General features: G+C 44.0%; 1 protein-coding gene across 2 annotated transcripts in view; it reads left to right on the forward strand.

Annotated features, from left to right (window-relative positions):
• The window catches only part of LOC138681633 (3-oxo-5-alpha-steroid 4-dehydrogenase 2-like), a 188,214-nt gene that overhangs the window by 95,097 nt on the left and 74,227 nt on the right, over positions 1-18,890 (forward strand). The gene's annotated exons all lie outside the window — the stretch shown is intronic.

Genomic DNA, 18,890 nt, shown 5'->3' on the forward strand with positions numbered 1-18,890 from the left:
AGCTTCTTTACATGCATCTGCATATTTCCCATAAGGGATGGGGGCAGTGTTCTGGAATCACTGCGTTGAGAAACACGTGATGGTGTCTCCGCAGTGTTGGATGTTTTGGTCTCCCCGAGGCCAATCATCTGTGCCTTTATAGCCTTTTTACTAGGCACTGCTCCTAATAGCCAGATTCCTACTCCACACTGATGAGGGGCAAAAACCCCGAAACAGCTGTCTGTGGATGGATACCATGCTTGGCATAGGTGGCTTTCTTCATAGGATGCTGCCCTTCCCGTGGTTGTTCCTTCCCGGGGAAAGGCCTGGCTATTCACTGCTTGCGTCGAGAAACACGTGATGGTGTCTCCGCAGCTTCTTTACATGCATCTGCATATTTCCCATAAGGGATGGGGGCAGTGTTCTGGAATCACTGCGTTGAGAAACACGTGATGGTGTCTCCGCAGTGTTGGATGTTTTGGTCTCCCCGAGGCCAATCATCTGTGCCTTTATGGATTCAACCCACATCTGTGAAGTGCCTACAGAAGTTTTTGGGCTTTGCTAATTTTTATCGCCGTTTCATTGCCAACTTCTCTAGTGTGGTTAAACCCCTGACCGATTTGACGAAGAAAGGCGCTGATGTCACTAATTGGTCCTCGGAGGCTGTTGAGGCCTTTCGGGAGCTTAAACGCCAATTTACTTCTGCCCCTGTCTTGCGTCAGCCGGATGTTTCTCTTCCCTTTCAGGTTGAGGTTGACGCTTCTGAGATTGGGGCAGGGGCCGTTTTGTCGCAGAGGAATTCTGATAGTTCCTTGATGAAGCCATGTGCCTTCTTTTCCCGAAAGTTTTCGCCTGCGGAACACAATTATGATGTTGGCAATCGGGAGTTGTTGGCTATGAAGTGGGCATTTGAGGAGTGGCGACATTGGCTTGAGGGAGCCAAGCACCGCATTGTGGTCTTGACCGATCATAAGAATCTGATTTACCTTGAGTCGGCCAAGCGGCTGAACCCTAGACAGGCTCGGTGGTCCCTGTTTTTCTCCCATTTTGATTTTGTGGTCTCATATCTTCCAGGATCTAAGAATGTTAAAGCGGAAGCCCTCTCTAGGTGTTTTTTGCCGGATTCTCCTGGAGTCCTTGAGCCGGTTGGCATTCTTAGAGAAGGGGTGATTCTGTCTGCCATCTCCCCTGATTTGCGGTGGGCGCTTCGGGAGTTTCAGGCTGATAAACTTGACCGCTGTCCTGTGGGGAAGTTGTTTGTTCCTGATAGATGGACAAGTAAAGTAATTTCTGAGGTCCATTGTTCTGTGTTGGCCGGTCATCCTGGGATTTTTGGTACCAGAGATTTGGTTGCTAGGTCCTTTTCGTGGCCTTCCTTGTCGCGGGATGTACGTTCTTTTGTGCAGTCCTGTGGGACTTGTGCCCGGGCTAAGCCTTGCTGTTCCCGTGCTAGTGGGTTGCTTTTGCCTTTGCCCGTCCCGGAGAGGCCTTGGACGCATATTTCCATGGATTTTATTTCGGAGCTTCCTGTGTCCCAGAGGATGTCTGTTATCTGGGTGGTTTGTGACCGGTTCTCTAAAATGGTCCATTTGGTACCTTTGCCTAAATTGCCTTCCTCCTCTGATTTGGTTCCATTGTTTTTCAAACATGTGGTTCGTTTGCATGGCATTCTGGAGAATATTGTGTCTGACAGAGGTTCCCAGTTTGTTTCCAGGTTTTGGCGGGCCTTTTGTGCTAGGATGGGTATTGATTTGTCTTTTTCTTCGGCGTTCCATCCTCAGACAAATGGTCAAACTGAGCAAACTAATCAAACCTTAGAGACCTATTTGAGATGCTTTGTGTCTGCTGATCAGGATGATTGGGTGACCTTCTTGCCGTTGGCTGAGTTTGCCCTTAATAATCGGGCCAGTTCGGCTACTTTGGTTTCACCTTTCTTTTGTAATTTTGGTTTCCATCCTCGTTTTTCTTCAGGGCAGGTTGAGCCTTCTGATTGTCCTGGTGTAGATTCTGTGATGGACAGGTTACAGCAGATTTGGACTCATGTGGTGGACAATTTGACGTTGTCCCAGGAAAAGGCTCAGCGTTTTGCTAACCGTCGTCGGTGTGTTGGTCCTCGGCTTCGTGTGGGGGATTTGGTCTGGTTGTCCTCTCGTCATGTTCCTATGAAGGTTTCTTCCCCTAAGTTCAAGCCTCGATTTATTGGTCCTTATAACATTTCTGAGATTATCAATCCTGTGTCTTTTCGTTTGGCCCTTCCAGCCTCTTTTGCCATCCATAATGTTTTCCATAGATCTTTGTTGCGGAGATATGTGGTGCCTGTTTTTCCATCTGTTGATCCTCCTGCTCCGGTGTTGGTTGAGGGGGAGTTGGAATATGTGGTTGAGAAAATTTTGGATTCTCGTTTTTCGAGGCGGAAGCTTCAGTATCTTGTCAAGTGGAAGGGTTATGGCCAGGAAGATAATTCTTGGGTTGTTGCCTCCGATGTTCATGCCGCCGATTTGGTTCGTGCTTTTCATTTGGCTCGTCCTGATCGGCCTGGGGGCTCTGGTGAGGGTTCGGTGACCCCTCCTCAAGGGGGGGGGGGTACTGTTGTGAATTCCATTCTTGGGCTCCCTCCTGTGGTTTTGAGTGGTATGGCTGCTTCTTGGATTTAGCTTCAGCAGCTGTTTTCACTGATTGTCTTTCTGGCTCGGCTATATTAGTCTGGCCTTTTCCCTCATTCAATGCCAGTTGTCATTGTTCCTGCCTGGAGTCTTTGCTCTTAGGATTTTCCTGACACTCTGACCAATTCAGCAAAAGCTAAGTCCTTGCTTGTTATTTTGCAGTTCTCTTGTTTTTGTCTTGTGGTTCTCCACTTTCTATGTTTTGTTCATTTGTCCAGCTTATCAGTATGGATCTATTCAGCTAGGCTGGAAGCTCTGGGCAGCAGAGTTTGCCCTCCACACCTTTAGTCAGGTGTGGAGATTTTTGCATTTCTCTGCGGTGGACTTTTTCTAGTTTTTATTACTGACCGCACAGCTCTCTGTCCTGTACTTTTTCCTATCTAGCTAGAAGTGGCCTCCTGTGCTAAATCTTGTTTCATACTACGTATGTCTTTTCCTTCTCCTCTCACAGTCATTATTTGTGGGAGGCTAATCTATCCTTTGGGGATTTTCTCTGAGGCAAGATAGGTTTCCTGCTTCTATCTTTAGGGTTAGTTAGTTCTCCGGCTGTGACGAGATGCATAGGCAGTGTTAGGAGCATTCCACGGCTGCTTCTAGTGTTGTGTTGAGCTTAGGGACTGCGGTCAGTATAGTTGCCACCTGCTCTGAGCTAGATGCATGTCGCTCCTTAATCACCAGACCATAACACCTAACCACACCTCTAACCCAGACACACCCCTAATCCTAATCCCAACCCTATTCCCAACCGCAAATGTAATCCAAACCCTAACCCTAACTTTAGCCCCAACCCTAACTGTAGCCTTAACCCTAACTGTAGCCTTAACCCTAACCCTAGCCCCAACCCTAACCCTAGCCCTAACCCTAGCCCTAACCCTAACCCTAGCCCTAATCCTAACCCTAGCCCTAACCCTAACCCTAATGGGAAAATGGAAATAAATACATTTTTTTAATTTTTCCCTAACTAAGGGGGTGATGAAGGGGGGTTTGATTTACTTTTATAGCGGGTTTTTTAGCGGATTTTTATGATTGGCAGCCGTCACACACTGAAAGACACTTTTTCTTGCAAAAAATATTTTTTGCGTCACCAAATTTTGAGAGCTATAATTTTTCCATATTTGAGTCCACAGAGTCATGTGGGTCTTGTTTTTTGCGGGACGAGTTGACGTTTTTATTGGTAACATTTTCGGGCACGTGACATTTTTTGATCGCTTTTTTTATTCCGATTTTTGTGAGGCAGAATGACCAAAAACCAGCTATTCATGAATTTCTTTTGGGGGAGGCGTTTATACCGTTCCGCGTTTGGTAATATTGATAAAGCAGTTTTATTCTTCGGGTCAGTACGATTACAGCGACACCTCATTTATATCATTTTTTTTGTTTTGGCGCTTTTATATGATAATAAAGCGTTGTTTTTTGCCTCGTTTTTTTTTTTCTTACGGTGTTTACTGAAGGGGTTAACTAGTGGGACAGCTTTATAGGTCGGGTCGTTACGGATGCGGCGATACTAAATATGTGTACTTTTATTGTTTTTTTTATTTAGATAAAGAAATGTATTTATGGGAATAATATTTTTTTTTCATTATTTAGGATTTTTTTTTTTTTTTTACACACTTGGAATTTTTTTTTTTAACTTTTTTACTTTTACTTTGCACAGCACTCTGTCAGATCACCGATCTGTCAAAGAGTGCTTGGTAAGCCACCTCCCTCCCTGCAGGACCCGGATGCCGCGGCCATATTGGATCCGGGCCTTGCTGCAGGGAGGAAGGTAGGAGACCCTCGCAGCAACGCGATCACATCGCGTTGCTGCGGGGGTGTCAGAGAAGCCCGCAGGGAGCCCCCTCCCTGCACGATGCTTCCCTGCACCGCCGGCACATCGCGATCATGTTTGATCGCGGTGTGCCGGGGTTTAATGTGCCGGGGGCGGTCCGTGACCGCTCCTGGCACATAGTGCCGGGTGTCAGCTGCGATAGTCAGCTGACACCCGGCCGCGATCGGCCGCGCTCCCCCCGTGAGCGCGGCCGATCGCGCTGGACGTACTATTCCGTCCTTGGGAAGTAGGGCCCACCCCCATGGACGGAATACTACGTCCAATGGCAGAAAGGGGTTAAACCAAGATCCACACCAGAACTAAATTATTACATTCCAGACCAGATCCTTAAATCACACAGGTCTACAAAAAATATTGTTTGTAATCATCGCAGCCCTTCAGTTTGACAAAACAAAAGTAGCAGTCATCACTGATTTTTGGGTTCTCTCCAAATCATGGGAACAGCAAATGGCATGGCCACTTTCCTCATATTCAACCAGTCACAAAGACCATTTGAACAACTTGAGCATATCACATGAGGGGCCACCCAGCTTTTATGTTGATCACCAAGTGGACACTTACAGTACATCTAGTAAATCTTTTTAATATCATGAGTGATTGAACGTACTTGGCCTTTTGATGTAAAAGAACCACGCAGCAGAATCTGTTCGGATGATTGAGGCATTTTTCTCCTTTAAATCAGATCAAACAGTAGAGTAAATTCAGTTCAATGGTGGTGACAAACTTTAAAAAAAAAAATGCGATGAGCCGACCAACTATAAGTAGATATTTCCCCAAACGTTCCTGTTGGGACTGAAACATCGCCTTCTGGGCTGATTAAATAGATTCTTTTCAGTACCAACGGTGTGCTGCCTCCAATTTTTCTGTTTTTTTATAATTGAGGTTTGGTATTTGCCTGGGGGGCTCTGCACCCGAACTCTTTCTTTGTGCTGCTCTAATTTTCTTTCTCTTAGATATTTCCCCAGAGATGTCAGAGGCAGCTTGTATTTAGAACTGATTTTACTGGAGGTAATCTGGTAGATAACTATATACAGTTGTGAGGTAAACGGGTCAGCCTATTCCTTACAGATGAATATTTGCAGTCAGGCAGCTTCTCAGTGTGATATTGGCTGCTTTCAGGTTCTCTCTCTGTGGAGACCCTCACTCAGTTACACCTCAGGGGCTGAGCTGTTTTCTTCCATCTGAGGCTACTTGCCCTCCCAGAAATGCAGTGAAAATCCTCTCACAATGGCGGCTGTCCCCTGCCTTCCCTTCAATGTCTTTGTGGCAGGGCTCAGATCCCTGTAGAGGCCTGTCTACTGTCAGAGTCTCACATACCGGTACATGCTGCCATCACCATCCATTTTTGACTGACTCAAATCTTAACGCCTCATAACATAGTATCATAGTTTTTTAAGGTTGAAGGAAGACTTTACGTCCATCCGTCTTCAACCCAAAGTCTAACGTAACATGCCCTAACATGTTGATCCAGAGGAAGGCAAAAAACAGCTCCTTGCCATAACATGTGACTTTCCGAGAAGCAGTCATTGGTTGACTGCACTGTCAATACTCCTTCCCATAAGACTCACTAAAACCTTTACTGATGTTGTCCCTGTAAGAAAATTCACAATTAAGTAAGACAATCAAAGAAATGGAAATAACATAGGAAAAACCACATACATTGAAAATGCAGAAATAACGTAATAACAAAAATACATCAAACTCTATAAAACAGACATATTACCTTTGCTGATGTTTTTTTGTGTTGACCAGTGTTATCAGACCCTAATGTGTTAAATGATCAGAATCCTTACTAGACCTTAATGGAACCATATTTTAGATAAATAAATAGTACAGGCAAATATAAGAAACCTTGTAATATAAGGTATCAGAGAAATCTGATTCCTTCCGCACTACCTCCAGTCACTTCTTCCTCTCCCCATTACCTCCCAAACTTGTGATTCACTCTGAAGAAGCAGCTGAACTTCCTCTTTCTCAGACAAGATGGACTTTCAGCTCATTGTGGTGTCATGTTACATAGGCCATTATTGTCTGTAGAGATGAGCAGATGAAGGAGGAGTATGGAGCAGAATGAGGAAACAGGCAGAGGAAGACACAGAAAAACAGTGCTGAACTATCTAATAAGTCTTTTACCTCACTCCAGTCCTGCATTTATATCTTTACTAATCACTACTGCCGTACAGGGCCGCCATCAGGGCATTACAGCCATTACTGCTGTATGGGGCCCGGTCAGCAGCAGTACACAGAGGGGCCCGCAGATCCGGGGCCCCACTGTTGTGCTTCTACTGATCGGGCCCCATCATGCACTAAAATACTGTGCACTGCGGCGCACACATCAGCGCTGGGGCCCGGGAGCCTTCTTGGAGCTGTGCACGGCCGTCTCACCTAGTCGGCTGTGCAGCTCCTGCTCGGCTGTAGCTAGAATGTATGGGCTCCCTGCAGGTCCTGACTACAGCCCATACATTCTAGCCGTCTCAGTAGTGAATGTGCTAGAATGTAGGGGCTCCTGTCAGGTCCTCTCAGCAGCCCATACATTCTAGCTGCTGCTTCACTGCTGGAAACACTAGCCAGCCCGGGAACGACTGAGGTAAGTATAAAAAACATTTTTGTTTTTTTAAATAGGTGAGGTGAGGTGGGGGGGAGTGAGACTGCAGATGATGGAGTGTGTTTTAGGGAGTACTGCACATGAAATGATAGGGGGCTGCAAATGATGAAGTAAGGGGGACTGCTGATGAAGTGAAGTGGGATAGGGGACTGCAAATGATGATGTGGGGGTGATGGGAACTGCAAATGATGTGGGGGTGATGTGGACTTCAAATGATGATGTGGGGGTGATGGGAACTGCAAATGATGATGTGGGGATGATGTGGACTGCAAATGATGTGGGGGACTGCAAATGATGTGGGGGGACTGCAAATGATGATGTGGGGGTGATGGGGACTGCAAATGATGTGGGTGTGATGGGGACTGCAAATGATGATGTGGGGGTGATGGGGACTGCAAATGATGTGGGGGGATTGCAAATGATGATGTGGGGGTGATGGGGACTGCAAATGATGTGGGGGTGATGGGGACTGCAAATGATGTGGGGGTGATGGGGACTGCAAATGATGATGAGGGGGTGATGGGGACTGCAAATGATGATGAGGGGGTGATGGGGACTGCAAATGATGATGTGGGGGTGATGGGGACTGCAAATGATGTGGGGGTGATGGGGACTGCAAATGATGTGGGGGGACTGCAAATGATGATGTGGGGGTGATGGGGACTGCAAATGATGTGGGGGGACTGCAAATGATGATGTGGGGGGTGATGGGGGACTGCAAATGATGTGGGGGTGATGGGGACTGCAAATGATGATGTGGGGGTGATGGGGACTGCAAATGATGTGGGGGTGATGTGGACTGCAAATGATGATGTGGGAGTGATGGGGACTGCAAATGATGTGAGGGTGATGGAGATTGCAAATGATGTGGGGGGACTGCAAATGATAATGTGGGGTGATGGGGACTGCAAATGATGTGGGGGTGATTGAGACTGCAAATGATGATGTGGGGGTGATGGGGACTGCAAATAATGTGGGGGTGATGGGGACTGCAAATGATGATGTGGGGTGATGGGGACTGCAAATGATGATGTGGGGGTGATGGGGACAGGAAATGATGTGGGAGTGATAGGGACTGCAGATGATGAAGTGTGTTTGAGGGGGTTCTGCACATGATGAAATGATAGGGGGCTGCAAATGATGAAGTAAGGGGGACTGCAGATGAAGTGACGGGGGAAAGGGGACTAAATGATGATAGGGGACTAAATGATGAAGTGGGGGTGATGGGGACTGCACATGAAGTGAGTGTGAGGGACGTGGACAGCAATTGAATTGAAGGTGGGGGTGGGAAGAGCAAATGGTGTATTGAAGGTGGGGAGAGCAAATAATGAATTTTGAGGGTGGGGAAGAGCAATTGATAATGAATAGAGGGTGGGAGAGAGAGAAGACATGGCAATGAATTGAGGCAGAAGGGGCATGTAACTATAATGAATTGGGGTAAGGGTTAGAGCGGGAGGTAAATAGTGGGGGTCGTTGAGGATAAAGTGACTGGTAATAAATTGGGAGAAAGAATACAGGTGCCAATTAATTTATATATTAAATGGGGAAAGTGGCTATATACAGATAGTGGGGGCACAGTGGCGGATTATAATTTATATTTGGAATGGTGGGTTGTATAATAACCAATTATATATTAATGGTGGGTGAACGTCTGTAGTCAGATGTGTAGTGTAGAAGAAAGGGAAAAAATGGGGAATGTGCTCTGGAAGCGGTGCTCAAGATAACTGTGTTATTTTATGCAGAGACGAGTCCTGGCAGAAAGAAGTGATAGCGGTCTGCACTGGATTAAAAAGAAACGCAAAGATGAAGGACTTTAGCTAGAGACGTCACTGGTGAGTATGTTACCTGTACACTGACACCATACACTGTATACTGTATACAGAGCTCCTGTGTATAATGTCACTGGTGATCACTATATTATCTGTACACTATACACTATATACAGAGCTCCTGTGTATAATGTCACTAGTGATCGCTGTATTACATGTACACTGTACCCTATATACAGAGCTCCTGTGTATAATGTCACTATTGATCCTTGTATTACCTGTACACCGACACTATATAAAGAGCTCCTGTGTATAATGGCATCGGTGACCACTGTATTACCTGTACACACTGCATACTAAGTACAGATCTCCTGTGTATAATGGCACTTATTTTGATAGTATTTTTTTTAAATTAATGATCAGTATTGTACTATTCAGTCACAATGTGGTGGTAATATGTTGTCCGGCCATGGTTTAGCGGTATTTGTTCCTTGTATGTGCTATTATTCGGTCACTGTGTGGTGGTAATATGTGGTCTGTTCATGTTGTGTTGGTATTTGTTCCTTGTATGTAGTTGGTCACCATGTGATGCTAATATGTGGTCTGGACATGCTGCGGTGGTATTTGTCCCTTGTATGTGATATTGTTCAGTCACTGTGGTGGTAATATGTTGTCTGCACATGGTGTGGCGGTATTTGTTCCTTGTAGATAGTATTATAGGTCACTATGTGGTGATAATATGGTGTCTGGTCATTGTGTTGTGGTATTTGTCCCTTGTATGTGGTATTATTGGTCATTTGAAAAATTGAAAAATAAATAAAAATACACCTAAATTGTATTGCATATTTTAACAAATGTTTAATAGGTTAGAGTAGAGTAGGGCCCGGCCAAAAGAGTCTACCTTGTTGTCGTCTCAGATTAAAAAAAACATTTTGGCCAAAACAAAATCTGCTGGTTATGTGTTTGATCTGGTGATGGGAACTGTTAATGTGTGATTTGTGAGAAGTGGAGTTTTGCCAAGAGACAGCAGTGGGACTGTGGACAGTTCGAGGGGTGGAGGCTGGGCTGGGGTGGAGCCTGGGTGGAGTCTTAAGGGGGCCCTGAAAATTTTGCCGGTATGGGGCCCTGAAATTCCTAGTGGCAGCCCTGCTGCCGTGTAATTTGCTCCATGTTGCTGTTTGTTCCTATGTGATTAAAAACGTAGGAAGAGCAGGAATCCCCCTCTGTGCACTATGATGCATATGATAGAGATCATAGCAGCTAGTCTCCTTCCCCAATTCCCAGTCGATTGTAACTTAAAAGGGTATTCCAATCTCCAAGATCCTATCCCAATATGCAGTAGGTGTAATAATAATAATAATAATAATATCAAATACCTCCAATTAGAAATGAGGTATAGTTCTTCTGATTCGCTATGTCGCTCACCTCATATTTGGCATTGAAGTAGCTTAGGTATCCATGGTTATGACCACTCATATAGTGACAGTTAACTAGTTAGCTAGTGGTCTTAAACATGGATACCTAAGCTATTGCAATGTCTACACATGAGGAAAGAGATATAGTGAATCAGAAGAACCATATTTCTAATTGGAGGCATTTGCTAATTTTACTCTTATTTCACCTACCACATATTGGGATAAGATCTTTGAGATGGGAATACTCCTTTAAAGACTGAAAATAAAAAAAGGTTGTATCCAGCTCACCAGTTAGATGAATACAATTCCTCAGGCAGTGCATGGAAATGAAGCCTGTGTTGGCAACTAAGAACGCATAGTTCGACACGAGTCAGCTTTTGCACTTCCCAGAGACACTGCACCTTTATTATATGGATAATTTTTAATATTTTTTCAATAATTTAATTTGTTTTTAACTTAATTTATCTCCGATCCTGTTGCTGGATATATCTCCCTAAGTCTGCATAGGAGAAAACTGGTGGAAATGCACAATAAATGTAATGCAATGGGCAGAAATAATGTTATTCCTCAAATACACACAGAGGACATCTTATTGTGAAAAATTACCTGAAAAGACATATACCATTTAAAATATATGACTCCAGGTAAGACTCTGGACTAGGGAAGCACACATTTTTTTGGTCCAAGGGCCACTTTGTTAAATTGAACCAGTGCCAAGGACTGAAATAAAACTTGGTAATCAAACAAAAATGTTCCAGCAACAGACATCCAAAATCAGGTCATTGAGCGGATGGTAAAAACTTCATTTTATTACAATGCCTTTAAAAACATGGTGTTAAAAAGGTGAGTGATGGATTACGTGTTTTGAATGAAAGTTCTTAATCATAACCATGGTTCGTAATGCGTAATCCATCAGTCACTATTTCAGTCACTATTTTAACACCATGTTTTTAAAGGCATTGTAATAAAATGAAGTTTTTACCATCCACTCAATAACCTGATTTTGGATGTCTGTTGCTGGAACTTTTTTGTTTCATTACCACAGCTGCTTTTTCGGAGCACCATCCTGGAGTCCACACCAAAAGCCAGAGAAATTCATCTAATGGTGAGCTGAATAACTTTTTTTTTTCTATATTGAAATTAAACTTGGGTATTACCTCCTATAACAGGATTATGGAACTAACTCATATAATATCCGCCTCCTGAGCTTAAAGGGCATTTCAGGCACAGTTCACAACAGGCAGGTTTGGTACAACTGACAGCAACCACTACTGGTTCAGTACAACAGCAAAGCAAAGAATAAACTCTTTACTCATAGCAACTTTCCAAGAACACAGAAATCCCTCAGTTGTGAACTCTGTGCACTTTTATAGCATACCTGAGCTTTGAAGGTGATTAGCCAGTCATCACAGTTCCCTGCTACCAAACTGGCTGGCTGGCTTATTTACACCGTATATAAGACAAAATCTTAGGGAAAATGTACACCATCTACTACTGTTCCCCTGGTCCTGTTACATAACCGTACCCTCATTTTGATCTTAGGGGGCGGATCATTCTTAGCTACTAAACTATAGACCATGGATATGTCATCTACATTACCAAGATGACATCCGAGTAGTGTTGAGCGATACCGTCCGATACTTGAAAGTATCGGTATCGGATAGTATCGGCCGATACCCGAAAAATATCGGATATCGCCGATACCGATATCCGATACCAATACAAGTCAATGGGACATCAAGTATCGGAATGTATCCTCATGGATCCCAGGGTCTGAAGGAGAGGAAACTCTCCTTCAGGCCCTGGGATCCATATTAAAGTGTAAAATAAAGAATTAAAATAAAAAATATTGTTATATTCACCTCTCCGGCGGCCCCTGGACATCAGCGGGAGGATCCGGCGTCCGGCACGGCTTCTTTCTTCAAAATGCGCGCCTTCAGGACCTGTGGAATGACGTCCCGGCTTCTGATTGGTCGCGTGCCGCCCATGTGACCGCCACGCGACCAATCAGAAGCCGCGACGTCATTCCTCAGGTCCTAGAAGGCGCTCATTCTAGGACTTTAGCTGAGGAATGACGTCGCGGCTTCTGATTGGTCGCGTGGCGGTCACATGGGCGGCACGCGACCAATCAGAAGCCGGGACGTCATTCCACAGGTCCTGAAGGCGCGCATTTTGAAGAAAGAAGCCGTGCCGGACGCCGGATCCTCCCGCTGATGTCCAGGGGCCGCCGGAGAGGTGAATATAACAATATTTTTTATTTTAATTCTTTATTTTACACTTCCGATACCGATACCCGATATCACAAAAATATCGGATCTCGGTATCGGAATTCCGATACCGCAAGTATCGGCCGATACCCGATACTTGCGGTATCGGAATGCTCAACACTACATCCGAGTCTATGCTTTACAAAAAATTATGATGTATTATCACGTTTGTATGACCTAGGAGCTCAAAAACAGATCCCAGTGTAAAAATTCTCCTAAAATACTGCCAATAGTTCATACCCACTACTCTAATCCCTTTATTATTCCCCTTTTTATTTGATGGTTTACTTATCCATCTTACCAGCTTTCAAATTATATTGTAAGTATCATGCCTATAACATTCATCCTCTTCTTATGTACATCCACACCTGTCCTCTTGTTTATTGATATATTTTCTTTATTCACCTTGTTCCCATATTGAGACACAGAATTAGGGCTCATACTCACCTGCGAGAAACTCGGATGAGTCTCGCATGTTAATACCCGGCACTCAGATTGGAGCATGCGGCCGCATAGGAATACATGCAGCCGCACGCTCAGCTCCTGAGTGCCGGCAGCAGCGCCGGGTGTTAACATGCGAGACTCATCCGAGTTTCTCGCAGGTGAGTATCAGCCCTTAGGTATTCCCTTTGTGATGCTGCACTCAATGTCTCAAGTACCTTCCTTAAATCAATAATTCCCTAAATAAAAAATAAAGAATTTACAAAAAAAGAAAATACTTTCCTATTGTTCTGCAGAAACGTCTTTACCCCTTATACCTGAGCACCTGATAACATACAGTGTGGAAAATAAGTAATTGACACACTGCCGATTTTGCAAGTTTCCCCATAAGTTTTCCCATCTACAAAGAATGGAGAGGTCTGCAATTTTTTATCATAGGTACCCTTCAACTGTGAGGGACAGAATCCAACAATAAAAAACAGAATATCACATTTTATGATTTTTAAATACTTAAATTGCATTTTATTGCATGAAATAAGTATTTGATCACCAACCAATCAGCAAGATTTCTGGCTGATAAAAACCTGTTAGTTTTTCTTGCAGGGTGCGTGTCCACTGTCCGGATTGACGGCTCTTTGGACAGAGCGGAAAACCCGCTCCGCCCAAAGCGCCGCCCCCTTCTGTACGCACGGTGATTCAGGATGTGTTCATTGCACACATCTGAAATCGCCACACCCTATACATAGGACGCTGTTATTTACCTTGCGGCGATGGTTGTACGCAGCGTTCAATCCACAGCTAATCCAGATGTCGGCACGCTCCCGACTCTGTCCCTCGCAGCTCCTCCTCTGTCTTCTCTAGGTCTCGGCGCGTCGTATCCTCGTGCATGCGCAGTCGCGCCTCCTCCACTGCTGGGTTCCCTGGGAGGTCGCGATCTGGTGGCTCCTCCCCAATATGGTGGCGCCCATCAGGTATTTCTTCCCGGCGTCTTCCTATGTAAGATGTCTGTGCTTCTTAGGGCATTTTGTTGCATTTCTTGCCAGCACCCTCTTTATCCTCAGGCCCCTCTTTGTCTCTTCCGTTCTAGCCCTGTGACCCTGCCGTTCTAGTCCTGTGTCTCTCCCATGCCAGCCCAGAGTCTCTGCTGTGCCTGCCTCGTGTCACTACTGTGCCAGCCTTGTGCCATAGCCGCACTCGCCCTGTGTCTCCGCCATATCTGTACTGTGTCTCTGCTGTGCCATACCTGTGCCTCAACCGTACCAGTCAAGCATCAAGTCTTGTCTCCCAGTTTTTCCTGCTTCTATCCATTTCCTTCGGTCCTCTGCCTCTTTTACTCTCCTCCTTGTAGTCACCTCTTTGGCTCTAGCAGTTGTGTCTCCATCCCCCTTGGGCCTGCTCCTAACGCTCCCTATATAGGGGTGGTTCCATCTGGTCCACTTGCCCTCGGGGGGCTCTAGAGCCACGACCCAAAGGGTCCACTCTCGGGTTCTTCGTGAATCCTAATACCTGCACAATCCTCAAGGTCACGCAAGGTCCCCTTGCTCACGCCAGCACATGTTCAGGCTCATTTAAAGTTCGCCAATGACCATCTGGATGATCCAGAGGAGGCATGGGTGGAAGAAGAAGGAGGAGTACAACCCCAAGAACACCGTCCCAACCATGAAGCATGGTGGGGGAAACATCATACTTTGGTGATGCTTTCTGCAAAGAGGACAGGACAACTACACCGTATTGAAGGAAGGATGGATGGGGTCATGTATCGTGAGATTTTGGCCAACAACCTTCTTCCCTCACTAAGAGCATTGAAGATGGGTTGTCGCTGGGTCTTCCAGCATGACAATCACCTGTAACACACAGCCAGGGCATCTAAGGAGTGGCTCTGTAAGAAGCGTTTCAAGGTCCTGGAGTGGTTTAGACAGTCTTTAGACCTGAACCCAATAGAAAATTTATGGAGGGAGATGAAACTCAATGTTGCTCAGTGACAGCCCCAAAACCTGAAAGATCTGGAGACGATATGTATGGAGGAGTGGGCCAAAATCCCTGCTGCAGTGTGTGCAAACTTGGTCAAGAAATGCAGGAAATGTCTGACCTCTGTAATTACAAACAAAGGTTTCTGTACAAAATGTTAAGTTCTATTTTTCTAATATATCATATACTTATTTCATGCAACAAATTAATTATGTTAAAGGGACTCTGTCACCTGAATTTGGAGGGAACAATTTTCAGCCATAGAGGCGGGGTTTTCGGGTGTTTGATTCACCCTTTCCTTACCCGCTGGCTGCATGCTGGCTGCAATATTGGATTGAAGTTCATTCTCTGTCCTCCATTGTACACGCCTGCGCAAGGCAAGATTGCCTTGTGCAGGCATGTACTACGGAGGACAGAGAATGAACTTCAATGCAATATTGCAGCCAGCAAGCAGCCAGCGGGTAAGGAAATGGTGAATCAAACACCCGAAAACCCCGCCTCTATGGCTGAAAATTGTTCCCTCCAAATTCAGGTGACAGAGTCCCTTTAAAATCATTCAATGTGATTTTCTGGATTTAATTTAGGATACTGTCTCTCACAGTTGAAGTGTACCTACGATAAAAATTATAGACCTCTCCATTCTTTGTAGGTTAGAAAACTTGCAAAATCATCAGTGTATCAAATACTTATTTTTCATCACTGTGGGTCACACGTCCATTCATGATGATATATATTTGCTCATGAAAGTAGTGTAGCTAATGGATGGGCAGAAGGTGCGGTTGTCCCCAGACCCACCCTCATGGGGCCCATCTGAAGCTATCATAATCCCTTCATGACCTTGGGATTTTTCGTTTTTCCGTGTTCGTTTTTCACTCCCCTCCTTCCCAGAGCCATAACTTTTTTATTTTTCCGTCAATTTGGCCATGTGAGGGCTTATTTTTTGTGGGACGAGTTGTACTTTTGAATGACATCATTGGTTTTAGCATGTCGTGTACTAGAAAACAGGAAAAAAATTCCAAGTGCGGTGAAATTGCAAAAAAAGTGCAATCCCACACTTGTTTTTTGTTTGGCTTTTTTGCTAGGTTCACTAAATGCTAAAACTGACCTGCCATTATGATTCTCCAGGTCATTATGAGTTCATAGACAACTAACATGACTAGGTTATTTTTTATCTAAGTGGTGAAAAAAAATTCCAAACTTTGCTAAAAAAAAAAATTGCGCCATTTTCCGATACCCGTAGCGTCTCCATTTTTCATGATCTGGGGTCGGTTGAGGGCTTATTTTTTGCGTGCCGAGATGACGTTTTTAATGATAGCATTTTGGTGCTGATACGTTCTTTTGATCGCCCGTTATTGCATTTTAATGCAATGTCGCGGCGACCAAAAAAACGTAATTTTGGCGTTTTGCATTTTTTTCTCGCTACGCCATTTAGCGATCAGGTTAATGCTTTTTTTTAATTGATAGATCGGGCGATTCTGAGCGCGGCGATACCAAATATGTGTAGATTTGATTTTTTTTTTATTCATTTATTTTGATTGGGGCGAAAGGGGGGTGATTTAAACTTTTATATTTTTTTTATTTTTTTCACATTTTTTTTAACTTTTTTTTAACTTTTGCCATGCTTCAATAGCCTCCATGGGAGGCTAGAAGCAGGCACAACGCGATCGGCTCTGCTAAATAGCAGCGATCTGCTGATCGCTGCTATGTAGCAGAAATGGAGGTGTGCTGTGAGCGCCGACCACAAGGTGGCGCTCACAGCTGCCGAGGATCAGTAACCATAGAGGTCTCAAGGACCTCTATGGTTACTATTCTGAAGCATCGCCGACCCCCGATCATGTGACGGGGGGCGGCGATGACGTCATTTCCGGCCGCCCGGCCGGAAATGGTGGTTAAATGCCGCTGTCTGCGATTGACAGCGGCATTTAACTAGTTAATAGGTGCGGGCAGATCGCGATTCTGCCCGCGCCTATTACGGGCACATGTCAGCTGTTCAAAACAGCTGACATGTCCCGGCTTTGATGCGGGCTCACCGCGGAGCCCTGCATCAAAGCAGGGGATCTGACCTCGAACATACTATCCCGTCCGAGGTCAGATAGGGGTTACAGTACAGCAAGGAAGGATACATGATCTCCCTACACTATTGCTACAAGAAAGATATACATATATATATATATATATATATATATATATACAGTATATATATTTATATATATATATATATATAGAAGAACACAGCAGCACATGTACATGAATCTAGGCCACGTGAAAACACAGACAAATATCCAATATGAATTATATGTCTCAAAAATATTTTTCATAAAAAAATTTTCAAAAAATTTTTTTTCATAAAACTTACAGTTATAGATAAAATGAAGATTCTTAGCGCATAAATTGGCCAATTCATGTGTGCTCATCAACCACGGCAAGGGAGATCACCTTGCCGTGGTTGATGGGCACACATGAATTGGCCAATTTATGCGCTAAGAATCTTCATTTTGTCTATAACTGTAAGTTTTAAGAAAAAACATTTTTGGAAAAAAATTTTATGAAAAATATTTTTGAGAAGTATAATTCATATTGGATATTTGTCTGTGTTTTCACATGGCCTAGATTCATGTACATGTGCTGCTGTGTTCTTTATCTATATGATGCAGCTTGCAGCTTGCACGTGTACACATTAGGAGTGCTGGTTGGTTTTTCTCTCTCTCTCTCTCTTTCTCTCTCTATATATATATCTTGGTACCTTGTTAGCCAGTGGATAGAAAAATATTTAGAATTGAGAGTACTCAGTGATTGATAACTTTTAATGGCTAACTGAAAAGATGGTAACAAATTGCAAGCTTTCGAGACTACTCCGGTCTCTTCATCAGGCATAGAATAATAGAAAATCTGAAGAATCACATATTTATGCACAACACAGCACAGAAAAATGCCATAGATAAGACAGGTGATGTGAAGCAGAATTACCATTATGTGAGTGATAAACAGTTATGTCCATAAATATTGGAACAGTTCATAGATAAGGAGTGTGAATGTTTTATTGTCCTCTGATTCGGGTCTGGTTCTATGTTATGATGTCCCCACACGATCTGAGGAGCAAATTCTTTAATTGATATAAAAAGACATAAATCCATGCAACACATTCATTCCTGCACTGAGAGTGTCAAAGGTCATCATCAGCTTATATTCCCAGACTCTTCTGTCTTTCTGAGATTTTAAGTTATCTTTTAATACAAGTAATTTCATGTCCATAATGCTATGAACAGGGAGACAAAAATGTATTGCCACAGGTAGATCCATTCTTTTTTCTCTTATTGTATGGCGATGAGAGTTCATTCTTGTTCTCAGTTTCTGCACTGTCTCCCCTATATACAGACCCCCAGTTGGACATTTAGTACAAATAATTAAGTACACCACATTAGTAGTGATGCAGCTGAAAGTACCTGGTATCTTGTAGTCCTGATGTGAATTGGGGATCTTTATCTTGTCCGTGTTCATTATAAATGGAAAGGTTTTACATTTTTTCTGGTTGCAAGGAAAGGTTCCTGCAGCTGTTGGAGAGGACAGGGAGCTTCTGACAATGATACTTCTTAGATTTGGGGATTTCCTAAAATACAGTAGTGGGGGGTCTGGAAAAATGGATTGTAAGCAGACATCTTTTTGTAGTAAAGGTTGCAATTTCCATGCAGCTCACCTTAGCACTAGACTACTAGAGGCACCTGATTATTTTCTTCTTTAGCTTTGTAATATAGCAGGTGATTCCTTGATATTCTAGTTGCTCGTGTAATTTGGTATTGAATTGTTCTTGGATGGTAGCCCTGATTCAAAAAGGTCTTTCTGAGGTGACCAAGGTGTTCATCTCTATCCATGGGGTTGAAACATATACGCTTGTATCTGATGGCTTGGCTGTAGACAATAGAGTTTTTTATGTGTTTTTGATGGAAACTGTCCCATT

This window comes from Ranitomeya imitator, chromosome 5 (assembly GCF_032444005.1).
Source record: "Ranitomeya imitator isolate aRanImi1 chromosome 5, aRanImi1.pri, whole genome shotgun sequence".
Taxonomy (NCBI): domain Eukaryota; kingdom Metazoa; phylum Chordata; class Amphibia; order Anura; family Dendrobatidae; genus Ranitomeya; species Ranitomeya imitator.